Source organism: Oncorhynchus kisutch, linkage group LG5, assembly GCF_002021735.2.
Source record: "Oncorhynchus kisutch isolate 150728-3 linkage group LG5, Okis_V2, whole genome shotgun sequence".
Taxonomy (NCBI): domain Eukaryota; kingdom Metazoa; phylum Chordata; class Actinopteri; order Salmoniformes; family Salmonidae; genus Oncorhynchus; species Oncorhynchus kisutch.
The window spans coordinates 43,644,184-43,657,469 of NC_034178.2; the positions used below are offsets into that span (position 1 = coordinate 43,644,184).

Sequence of the window (13,286 nt, forward strand, 5' to 3'; positions counted from 1 at the left end):
GAACATGTCAAATTGGGTGTCAAATGAAAGTTAAGTCTTTTTTTTAAATGAAAGCATTTACATGTAACAAGTGCTGAATTTGACGTTGTATAATTACACAAAATCTGCATTGTTCCCATGCCAGATATTAGTGTACATTCATTATGTTGTTGTAAGTGCCGCTTTAACGGTGCACACTTCCTTCTTCTGCATTCCGCCCAAACATCCCCTGCCCCCCTTAACTCTTCCCTTTCTAATGTGTCTATGTGGAATAGGAAGGTTACTGAAAAATTGTCCCATGAAAATCATAATAAATTCTATGGTTAAACACAGATATTGAGTGTATATTGTCACTAACAATGTGATATTATAGTCCTCTACCGGTAGATTAGTGATATTAGTCCTCTACCAGTAGATTAGTGATATTTATGCATTTCATTCATTTATTAACTTTTTATCTGTTGATTTGTGAATCCTGTACATGCTAGCTCATTACTGTACTTTTCTCTGTACGTGGCATCATTTGGCTAGCATAGCTATTCCTGTCCCCTGTTCATTTGTACTTTACAGAGGAGTTGGTGCATAAGGGCTGCATAACACTCCATTTATGAATGTTGCTGTTGTTTTCTTTAACAGAACACCAACCCTGATCCTTTGGTCATATGTATAAGCCGATCAAAACACAAGAGGCACAAACACAAACTGGTCATATATACATTTTCCAACCATTTTCCATCCTAACAATTAGGAATAAACAAAGGCTTTGACTTCTGGTCAGATGGAAAACAGATCCTCGAGAACATCTACCAAAGAAAGGTCATACGGTAATGGAAATAGATCCCAGCATGCCGACCCTTGCCAACTAATAAAACACTTAGAGGGTAAACTATTTCTCAAACTAAGTTTAAGAAATATTGCCTTGTAATTCCTTTCTGAAAAACCCACCGACTGTATCATCTTTAAGATCGATTTAGAAACTCTCCCTCATGCTGAAGGATTCATGAAAGTTCACATAAGTAACAAGTAGTGGTACACCGACCAATTAGTGTTTTTACTGAGAATTATTCATAAACTTTAAACAAACTTGAAGTGATGAAAACTCAAATCTGTAATAGAATTAGTGCAATTACTGGAAATTATAGTAGTCAAACCGCAGTTGGATTACCTGCTACGGTCCTCCTTTCAACTGGCATATCGTTATGCTCAGTTTATAACTGGTTTCTTTCTCTTCCTGTGGTCAAAGCAAGACTGAAAACAGTCTGGACGACCCCGCTCTCTAGTAAATGTCCCCTCTCCAGTATCTTACTGACACCTACCCGCTTTCCATTTACTGTAACCAGCCTCACCCACTGAGCACTGGAAAACCACGGACGTTGAAAAGTAGTTGACATTTGTCAGTCCACCCTGGCCGGACCACATCTGAACCAAATAGACATCTATGTCAAATCAAATGTTATTGGTCACATAAACATGGTTAGCAGATAACGCGAGTGTGGAGAAATACTTATGTTTCACAAGTTTGGACAGTACAGTAGAGAACAGTAAAGAAAAGTACAGCACAGTAAAGAGAAGTAGAGTCGATAATGTGCTGTATAGTGACATCCAAACTTGTGAAACAGACTTCTACGATTGGTTCAGATTTGGTCTGTTCCGGACCAACCAGTGGTAATAGCCAGTGTGTAGAACAATACCCAAATATGCAAAAGAAGGATATTGCATATTTATACCTTTGTGTACCTAGTCAGGATCACCAAGAAGAAACTATGAAATCCATAATTGTGCATTTCTGTATAGTACAGATCAGGGACCCATGATGCAATACCATTAGCGTAATTCATTACTGGATGTAAATCCACTTCACCTACTATAGTTCAATAACCAAAAGATAATAATTTCAAACTCCGTGTGTAATGTCATAGCTGATACCCCATTCTTTCTGCAGACATCTTTTGAATCTTAAATACAGTATCTGCTCCCATTTTTAACAGCTTTCTGGAAACCGTGGTCACAGATTTTAATTCTGTTAGCAAATTTGCATCAGCACAATTCTTCCAGCAAATGTGTTTTTGTGCCATTTTCTGTATAAATGTTTCAAAGTAGTCCTTGTTTATAGAGTTGCAATGTTTGTTCAACTTTGAAATAAAATGTAAATTGTTTGGTATCCACTTTAAAGTGAAACTGAGTCAAAGCATAAGTCCGTTACTGTGGAATTGCCCATACCAGACTTCTAGGAACCAGGGCAGGGCGTGTACACACACAACCCGGCTGCTTTCTCATCTGATTACAGGCACCACTGACCCCATCTCTAGATGCCGGTGTTTACCTGTAGTAAATTAACCCTGTCACCACCACTTCCATGTAGACACTAGTCCAAGTAGCCTGAAAATACAGAAAAACACAGGATACAGCAACATGAGCACTGGAACAAGCCCGTCTGGTAGTCTTACTGACACACCCCTTTCTAAGGAAATGGAAGCTGTTAACAGTAAACATGTGTAACTGATACTTCTAGTGATAGATTTCTCATCATTTCAACATGGCCTAACCATGCATCAGTTAACATGGTCTATTCTAGTTTACCAAACAATGTCCCCAATAGCCTATAACCTACCGTGAACTTAATCTTCCAGGGGTAGTTGGTGTACTGCAGCTGCATTTTGTTTTGAGAGAGAGAGGGCGCGAGAGAGAGAGGGCGCGAGAGAGAGAGAGAGAGAGCGAGAGAGAGCGAGAGAGAGCGAGAGAGAGCGAGAGAGAGCGAGAGAGAGCGAGAGAGAGCGAGAGAGAGAGAGAGCGAGAGAGAGAGAGAGAGAGCGAGAGAGAGCGAGAGAGAGCGAGAGAGAGAGAGAGCGAGAGAGAGCGAGAGAGAGAGAGAGAGAGAGCGAGAGAGAGCGAGAGAGAGAGAGAGCGAGAGAGAGCGAGAGAGAGCGAGAGAGAGAGAGAGCGAGAGAGAGCGAGAGAGAGAGAGAGAGAGAGAGCGAGAGAGAGCGAGAGAGAGCGAGAGAGAGAGAGAGCGAGAGAGAGAGAGAGCGAGAGAGAGCGAGAGAGAGAGAGAGAGAGCGAGAGAGAGCGAGAGAGAGAGAGAGCGAGAGAGAGAGAGAGAGAGCGAGAGAGAGAGAGAGAGAGAGAGAGAGAGAGAGAGAGAGAGAGAGAGAGAGAGAGAGAGAGAGAGAGAAAAGAGGAAACCAGATCAGGTTGCACATTAACAGAAAAAGGCCCAAACTTGAGAAACTGACTAAGTAGAGCACTGGCACCAACTACACAAACTGAATGTAGGGACACGCACACAAACAACTGCCTGGTCCCCATGTCATCAGGTAAGTGGCTGTGTGGACAGATTTAACTCAATGGTTTTATAACTAAATCATATTAAGGATGTACGATCAGACAGTAATTCAATATCTTAATTCCAATATTACAAAGAAAGGGCTAGCAATAATAATAATAATAATAATAATAATAATAATAATAGTCTCCTCTCATATGTCATTAGCAATATAGATTTTCCCAATTCATGACCTATGGCACAGACAAACTCATGCACTCCACTGACACACACAAGCTAGCTTTGAGTCTCGTCAAGAGAATGGAATTAACCTTGACGTGGTTCAACTCGTAATGGAACTAAACCACTCAGTCTACTGTTGCTAACATTACTTAGCTACCTGCCAACTTCATGGTTTTTACTTTTTAATTACCGTTCTATATTTAAAAAAAATTCCACCCCGGACATGGTTCTATAAAGACCTCCACCAGCCGAAGCTAAGTAACATTATACCTTCTAATTGCAGTCGCTGTACTCATAATATTTTATTTAACTAGGCAAGTCTTAAGAACAAATTCTTATTTACAACAGCAGCCTAGGAACAGTATCTTGTTCAGGGGCATAACAACAGATTTTGACCTTGTCAGCCCAGGGATTTGATCTAGCAACCTTTCGGTTACTGGCCCAACACTCTAACCACTAGGCTACCTGCAGCCCCAGGAGAACGATCGCCTTATGGTGAGGATAGCCGTGCTGCAAGCCCAGCGTCAGATGCAATCATTAGGCAAGGGTAATTTAAGTGTAGGAAAGGATGAAACAGCATCTGTGCCACCAATAAGTACAGATAGTAGTATAAATCCCCTGGCACAGTCCCCGCAGGACATTTTCTGGAAGAAAATGCTGTAGGAATGTTCAACCGGTGTCGCTCATTCAGCCGACAGAAACTTTAAACTGGTTTTCCCCATTAAGCAACGGGTCGGAGTCAGAGGACGAGCCTTCTCTGGTCTCTCCTCCACCCGTTACGGGGTCTGAAACGCCGAAGCCTCCCACCATTCGCTTTGACAAATTCAATACCAGAGTCATTGGAGACTCCATTACCCGCAGTATTAGACTTAAAAAAAGAATCACCCAGCGATCATACACCGTTTACCGAAGGCAGGGCTACCGACGTTAAAAAGATGGTGCTGGCTAAGGCTAAAACTGGCGTGTGTAGAGAGTATAGGGATATTGTTATCCACGTCGGCACCAACGAGGCGGCAGGGTAGCCTAGTGGTTAGAGCGTTGGACTAGTAACCGGAAGGTTGTGAGTTCAAACCCCCGAGCTGACAAGGTACAAATCTGTCGTTCTGCCCCTGAACAGGCAGTTAACCCACTGTTCCCAGGCCGTCATTGAAAATAAGAATGTGTTCTTAACTGACTTGCCTGGTTAAATAAAGGTAAAATAAAATAAATAAATAAAACGATGTTAGGATGAAACAGAGGTCACCAAGTGCAACATACTGTAGCTTCAGCATGTAAATCAGCTAGAAAGATGTCGGCGTCAAGTAATTGTCTCTGGCCCCCCTCCCAGTTAGGGGGAGTGATGAGCACTACAGCAGTCCCTCACAACTCAATCACTCATTTTAAACGGTTTTCTGCCCCTCCCAAAATATATTATTTATAGATAATTGGCCCTCTTTTTGGTACTCACCCACAAACAGGACCAAGCCTGGCCTGCAGGGGAGTGATCTTATCTATGAACATAGACAAGGCTGGCTCTAACTCCACTAGCTCCACAATGAGATAGCCAGCCTGCCTGTGGAGTCTGCCACTAGCACAGTCAGTGTAGTCAGCTCAGCTATCCCCATTGAGACAGTCTGTGCCTCGGATCTAGGTTGAGCAAAACTAAAAACATGGCGATGTTTGAACTAGCAATCTCACTGGAATAAAGACCTCCTCCATTCCTGTCATTATTGAAAGAGATTGTGATTTCTCAAAATGGGGCTACTTTTAATGTTTAGAACCCTCACTTCCAAGGCAGTTCTAGTCAATGAACTAATCATAATCTTGATGTGACTGGCCTGACTGAAACATGGCTTAAGCCTGATTAATTTACTGTGTTAAATGAGGCTTCTCCTCCTGATTACACTAGGTGAACAGATCCCTCGAGCATCCTGCAAAAGCTGTGGTGTTGCTAAGACTTCAGATAGCAAATTTGAATTTACAAAAAAATACAACTGCATTTGTCTCTTCAGCTTCTAGTCATGAAATCTATGCAGCCTACTCAAATCACTTTTTATAGTTACTGTTTACAGGCCTCCTGGGCCACATACAGCGTTCCTCACTTAGTTCCCTGAATTCTCATTGGACCTTGTAGTCATGGCAGATAATATTCAAATTTTTGGTGACATGAATATTCACATGGAAAAGACCACAGACCCACTCCAAAAGGTTTTTGGAACCATCGACTCAGTGGGTTTTGTCCAACGTGTCTCCGGACCTACTCACTGTCATACTCTGGACCTAGTTTTGTCCCGTGGAATAAATATTGTGGATCTAAAATGTTTTTCCTCATAATCCTGGACTATCGGACCACCATTTTATAATGTTTGTAATCGCAACAAATAAGCTCCTCAGACCCCAACCAAGGATCAACAAAAGCCGTGCTATAAATTCTCGGACAACCCAAAGATTCCTAGATGCCCTTCCAGACTCCCTCCACCTACCCAAGGACATCAGAATACAAAAATCTAAATACCCAAGTCCTGAATCAAACTTCCAGAAAACTTTAATGGAAATGGCGCTCCACCAAACTGGAAGTCTTCTGATTAGCTTGGAAAGACAGTACCGTGCAGTATCGAAGAGCCCTCACTGCTGCACGATCATCCTATTTTTCCAACATAATTGAGGAGAATAAGAACAATCCAAAATGTATTTTTGATACTGTCGCAAAGCCAACTAAAATGCAGCATTCCCCAAGAGAGGATGGCTTTCACTTCGGCAGTGATAAATTAATTAACTTCTTTGACTTAAAGATCATCATCCTTAGAAAGAAAATTACAGACTCCTTTTTAAAACTTGGGTATTTCTCCAAACGTAAGTTGTCCTGAGTCTGCACAACACTGCCAGGACCTAGGATCAAGGGAGACACTTTTTTTTAAAATACGATAGATACTATCGTATTTTTTTTTTTAAGTGTCTCCCTTATATATATATATATATATATCTACACACACACACACACACACACACAAAAACGTATTTAGTCAGCCACCAATTGTGCAAGTTCTCCCACTTAAAAAGATGAGGCCTGTAATTTTCATCATAGGTACACTTCAACTATGACAGACAAAATAAGAAAAGAAAAAAATCCAGAAAATCACATTGTAGGATTTTTAATGAATTTATTTGCAAATTATGGTGGAAAATAAGTATTTGGTCACCTACAAACAAACAAGATTTCTGGCTCTCACAGACCTGTAACTTCTTTAAGAGGCTCCTCTGTCCTCCACTCGTTACCTGTATTAATGGCAGCTGTTTGAACTTGTCACACTCCAAACTCCACTATTTGCAAGACCAAAGAGCTGTCAAAGGACACCAGAAACAAAATTGTAGACCTGCACCAGGCTGGGAAGACAATCTGCAATAGGTAAGAAGCTTGGTTTGAAGAAATCAACTGCAGTGCCAGACGTGTCCCCCTGCTTAAGCCAGTACATGTTCAGGCCTGTCTGAAGTTTGCTAGAGAGCATTTGGATGATCCAGAAGAAGATTGGGAGAATGTCATATGGTCAGATGAAACCAAAATATAACTTTGGTAAACTCAACTCGTCGTGTTTGGAGGACAAAGAATGCTGAGTTGCATCCAAAGAACACCATACTTACTGTGAAGCATGGGGTGGAAAAATCATGCTCTGGGGCTGTATCGTGAGATTTTGAAAACCTCCTTCCATCAGTAAGGGCTTTGAAGATGAACCGTGGCTGGGTCTTTCAGCATGAATGATCCCAAACACACCGCCCGGGCAACGAAGGAGTGGCTTCTTAAGAAGCATTTCAAGGTCCTGGAGTGGCCTAGCCAGTCTCCAGATCTCAACCCAATAGAACATTGGAGGGAGTTGAAAGTCAGTGTTGCCCAGCAACAGCCCCAAAACATCACTGCTCTAGAGGAGATCTGCATGGAGGAATGGGCCAAAATACCAGCAACAGTGTGTGAAAACCTTGAAGACTTACAAAAACATTTGACCTCTGTCATTGCCAACAAAGGGTATATAACAAAGCATTGAGATAAACTTGTGTTTAGTGTTGGTTGATTAGCAAGTGTTGGTTTAGCAGTCTGATAGACTAGAGAGAAGCTGTTTTTCAGTCTCTCTGTCCCAGCTTTGATGCACCGGTACTGACCTCACCTTCTGGTGGTAGCGGGGTGAACAGGCTGTGGCTAGGGTGGTTGTTGTCCTTGATGATCTTTTTGACCTTCCTGTGACATCAGGTGCTGTAGGTGTCCTGGAGGGCAGGTAGTTTGCCCCTGATGATGCGTTGTGCAGACCGCGCTACCCTCTGGAGAGCCTTGCAGTTGTGGACGGAGCAGTTTCCGTAGCAGGCGGTGATACAGGATGCTCTCAATTGTGCATCTGAGAAGCATTTAGGTGACAAGTCAAATTTCTTCAGCCTCCTGAGGTTGAAGAGGCACTGTTGCGCCTTCACCACGCTGTCTGTTTGGGTGGACCAATTCAGTTTGTCCGTGATGTGTACGCCGAGGAACTTGAAGCTTTCCACCTTCTCCACTGCTGTCCCGTCAATGTGGATAGGGGGAGCTCCCTCCGTCTCGTTGTTGATGGTAATAAAGCCCACTACTATTGTGTAGTCCGCAAACTTGACTGTGTGCATGGCCACAATACAGGAGGGAACTGAGCACGCACCCGTGTGGGGCCCCAGTATTGAGGATCAGCAAAGTGGATGTTGTTTCCTACATTCACCACCTGGGGGCGGCCCGTCAGAAAGGCCAGGACCAAATTGCGCAGGGCGGGTTGAGACCCAGAGCCTTATTTTTTTAATATTTTTTATTTTACCTTTATTTCACCAGGCAAGTCAGTTAAGAACAAATTCTTATTTTCAATGACGCAAGAAATGCCAAATGACATTCGGCAGCTCCTACCTATGTATAACTTTACGAGCTAGATTACCGGTCTTTGCAATTAATTTATTTTCATGTGCAATCGTTAGCATATTTAGCTAGCAGCCTCCATGGAAATTCACTGTTACTTGTGCTAATTCTGTTAGCTTTGTGGCAAGCGACAACCAAAGGTCTTTTTTGCATTTCTCTGGCGCCCCCTTGTGTAATAAGCCGGTAATATTGTAAAGCTGAGGATGAGAGAACGATGGTACGACGATACCACAACCTGTATAGAAGTACAGGGAGTGGGGGGGGGGGGGGGGGGGGGGGTTGCAGACAGACATCCCACCATGTTTTTTGTGTTGCTTTTTTACAACAGCCCATCCATCCACATTCCTCAAATAGTGCTTACCTGTTGTGCTACAGACAATATGGGTCTATTCTACTGTATGTTCTCCATATCACAATTCACTGAACAGGCCAGAAGACTAATATTTCTGCTGTTGACCTGTAGAAATTCATATTCGATATACAAATACATAATTTACTGTAGTTAGAGTCAGAACAATTTAACATCTACATATAGACTTTGTTTACAAACAAAGTCTGTATGCTTGGAACTTTAGTTGTGGAACGCCTGCTGACATTGAGCATTGCCCATATGAAGGTCATGAATACATGTGAAAAGGTTGCTTTGAGGTCATACACTGACAGGCTATTTCTCAGAAATGTCTAATAGGGCGATTCTGTGTAGAAGTCAACCTGAGCACAAATCAAGTTAGTCATTTACAAATGAAACCATGTTCATAATTATCCTTGAGAGAGAACAACAATATAAAAAATTGGCAACAATTTCAAAGATTTTTATTTTCCTCTGTGTACCACTCCCTGGTACACCGCATTGTACCAGATCTTCAGTTTCTTGGTAATTTCTCACATGGAATAGCCTTCATTTCTCAAAACAAGAATAAACTGACGAGTTTCAGGTCTTTGTTTCTGGCCATTTTGAGGCTATAATCGAACCCACAAATGTTGATGCTCCAGATACTCACCTAGTCTAAAGAAGGCCAGTTTTATTGCTTCTTTAAAATCATCACAACAGTTTTCAGCTGTGCTAACATAATTGCAAAATGGTTTCCTAACGATCAATTAGCCTTTTAAAATTATAAACTTGGATTAGCGAACACAACGTGCCACTGGAACACAGGAGTGATGGTTGCTGATAATGGACTTCTGTACGCCTATGTAGATCTTCCATTAAAAAGCTGCCATTTCCAGCTACAATAGTCATTTACAACATTAACCATGTTTCCACTATTACTGATCAATACGATGTATTTTAAGGGACAAAATGTGAGATTCTCTCAAAAACAAGGAAATGTCTAAGTGACCCCAAACTGTTGAACGGTAGTAATGATATATATATATTTTTTTTAAATACTCCGTACATACACAATATATACACACACAGTTGAAGACTGAAGTTTACATAGACTTGAGTCATTAAAACTCGTTTTTCAATTACTCCACAAATTTCTTGTTAACAAACTATAGTTTTGGCAAGTCGGTTAGGACATCTACTTTGCGCATGACACAAGTAATTTTTCCAACAATTGTTTACAGAGAAATTATTTCACAATCTCAGGGGGTCAGAAGTTTACATACACTAAGTTGACTGTGCCTTTAAACAGCTTGGAAAACTACAGAAAATGTCATGGCTTTAGAAGCTTCTGATAGGCTAATTGACATTTGAGACAATTGGAGATTTATCTGTGGATGCATTTCAAGGCCTACCTTCAAACCCAGTCCCTCTTTGATTGACATCATGGGAAAATCAATAGAAATCAGCGAAGACCTCAGAAAAAAAATTGGTAGACCTTGGGAGCAATTTCTAAACGCCTGAAGGTACCACGTTCATCTGTGCAAAAAAATTGTACGCAAGTATAAACACCATGGGACCACGCAGCCATCATACCGCTCAGGAGGGAGACGCGTTCTGGCTCCTAGAGATGAACGTACTTTGGTGTAAAAAGTGCAAATCAATCCCAGAACAGCAGCAAAGGACCTTGTGAAGATGCTGGAGGAAACAGGCACAAAAGTATCTATAGCCACAGTAAAATGAGTCCTATATCGACAACCTGACAGGCCGCTCAGCAAGGAAGAAGCCACTGCTCCAAAACCGCCATAAAAAAGCCAAACTACGGTTCGCAACTGCACAAAGATCGTACTTTCTGGTGAAATTTCCTCTGGTCTGATGAAACAAAAATATAACTGTTTGGCCATAATGACCATCGTTATGTTAGCAGGAAAAAGGGGGAGGCTTGCAAGCCGAAGAACCCCATCCCAACCGTGAGGAACATGGGTGGCAGCATCATGTTGTGGGTGTGCTTTGCTGCAGGAGGTATTGGTGCACTTCACAAAATAGATGGCATCACGAGGAAAGGAAATGATGTGGATATATTGAAGCAACATCAAGACAGTCAGGAAGTTAAAGCCTGATCGCAAATGGGTCTTTGAAATGGACAATGACCACAAGCATACTTCCAAAGTTGTGGCAAAATGACTTCAGGACAACAGAGTCAAGGTATTGGAGTGGCCATCACAAAGCCCTGACCTCAATCCTATAGATAATTTGTGGGCAGAACTGAAAAAAAGTGTGTGCGAGCAAAGAGGCCTACAAACCTGACTCAGTTAGGTGCAGAAATGTACCCAACTTATTGTGGGAAGCTTGTGGAAGGCTACCTGAAACGTTTGACCCAAGTTTAACAATTTAAAGGCAATGCTACCAAATACTGATTGAGTGTATGTAAACTTCTGACCCACTGGGAATGTGATGAAATAAATAAAAGCTGAAATAAATATTCTTCTTTATTCTGACATTTCACATTCTTAAAATAAAGTGGTGATCCTACCTGACAGGGAATCTTTACTAGGATTAAATGTCATGAATTGTGAAAATGTATTTGGTGTATGTAAACTTCTGATTTCAACTGTATATGTTAGGGTGCCTGGTCTTGTACACTATATGTAATTATGCAGTACTAAAGTACGCTTTCTTGTGGTGCCTTCTGCCATTTACAAAATGTGATTGACCACAAGTTTACATTTATTAATTTTTTACCCCCTTTTTCATAGTATCCAATTAGTAGTTACTATCTTGTCTCATTGTTACAACTCCCGTACGGGCTCGGGTGGCACAGCTAGCGCTGCGATGCAGTGCCCTAGACCACTGCGCCACCTGGGAATGTGAAATGTTAGAATAATAGAAGAAGGATTTATTTCAGCTTTTATTTCTTTCATCACATTCCCAGTGGGTCAGAAGTTTACATATACTCATGCGTCCTCAGAAACACAACCAAGACATTAAAGTTGTGATTTTGCATGCAAATGTAATGGAATCGCCCAATAGTGAAAGTAGTTGAGTCAGGGTGGGAATGGGAGATTTCCTCTAAAATAGAAGTGTCAGTGGTATGTAGTCAGGACTTAGTGAGATGGACAATAGACCAGGCCTAACCAAATTACATTTGAACCCTATTGTCTTAAATGGTGAGGGTCAGGCAACAGAACTCAGTTTCCCACTGTGTGTTATAACATGTAAAAATATGCTTACGCAATAAGGCCCATGAGGGTGTGTTATATGGCCAATATACCACAGCTAAGGGCCATTCTTATGTGCAACGCAGAGTGCCTGGATACAGACCTTAGCCGTGGTATATTGGCCATATACCACAAACCCACGAGGTGCCTTATTTCTTTTATAAAACTGGTTACCAACCTAATTAGAGCAGTAAAAATAAATGCTTTATCATACCCGGTGTATACAGTCTGATATACCACGGCTGTCAGCCAATCAGCATTCAGGGCTCGAACCACCCAGTTCATTAATATTATATACTGCATATAGACCTAGTATGAACTACACCAGGGATCCCCAACCTTCAGCCCGCAGGTGGTTTTATTTGGCCCCCCATGTTTTCTGAGCAAAAATAATGTTTTTCATTATTTTATTTTCATTATTGGACATAAAAAAATGTTAAATTGTAAGCAAGGTTTGAAATTGTGTTTTAGTGAAATAATGATATCCGTTTCGGCTTCTTGCAGTCAAACCCTGGACTACAGAGAGGTGAATGATGGAGTCTCTCTCTCGCTCTCTCACTTTGTGAATGTTGGAAAAAAATATGTGTTCCTTTCTAAACATAACAATGTAAATACAAAGAGGACTCGGACCACAAAATAGCTGAAGTGAACTGGCAAAAGTTGAGTCCTCATTCAAAAGTTGAGTCCTCATTCAAAGGCAAGGGCAGTATGAATACAAAGAGGACAGAGTTAATTTGCTCTTTTTTTTTACCCCAGAGTTGACTTTAAAGAGGACTGAGATCAGCTCTTTTGAAAGAGGATTATATGTGAAAACACCCTAAAAAAGAAGTTGGGGACAAGCTACGAAGGAAAAATACAGGTACCGCCAAGTAGCGCATGGACTTGAGAGTGCCATCTCGCTCCTGAAACCTGGATTCACTGGTAGACGTAACATAGTAAATGAAAATCTGGGACACAAACTACTATGCATGTATTATTTTGTGGTGCACATCACTTGTTTTGTATGATATGTTACAAATTTGCAACACATTTGATGTGTTATGCATTCCAATTTGCTGTGGCTAATTCTAACATTAGCTAGGTGTCTAACATTAGCTAGGATAGGGGTTAAGGTGTTAGGGTTAGGTTAAGTTTAGGGTTAACAATAGGATGGTACTGTCAGATATTCTAAAAACTATGCTATTGTTTGAGGAGAATACACACACACAAAAAAAACTTACACGGCAACTGGTTTGATACATTCACCGCTGAAGGTAAATAATGTACTTACATTCAGTAATCTGTTTTGTCATCCTGAGGCTCCCAGAGATAAAATGTAGCATAGTTTTGTTTGATAAAATCCATTTTTATATTCAAATGTAG

At 41.3% G+C, this 13,286-nt stretch overlaps 1 protein-coding gene across 6 annotated transcripts in view; it reads right to left on the reverse strand.

Annotated features, from left to right (window-relative positions):
• tfeb (transcription factor EB) overlaps positions 1 to 13,286 on the reverse strand; it is a 113,589-nt gene that overhangs the window by 98,967 nt on the left and 1,336 nt on the right. The window contains exons 1-2 of one of the 6 annotated variants that reach the window (XM_031825119.1): positions 2,591 to 2,629; positions 2,303 to 2,358 (exon numbers count right to left, since the gene is read on the reverse strand). The exons of 4 other annotated variants lie outside the window; for them this stretch is intronic. The gene's annotated coding sequence lies outside the window, so the exon portion shown is untranslated. Of the gene's footprint in view, positions 1 to 2,302; positions 2,359 to 2,590; positions 2,630 to 13,286 lie in introns of those variants that run through there. One more of the 6 variants, XM_031825122.1, reaches the window with a different exon arrangement.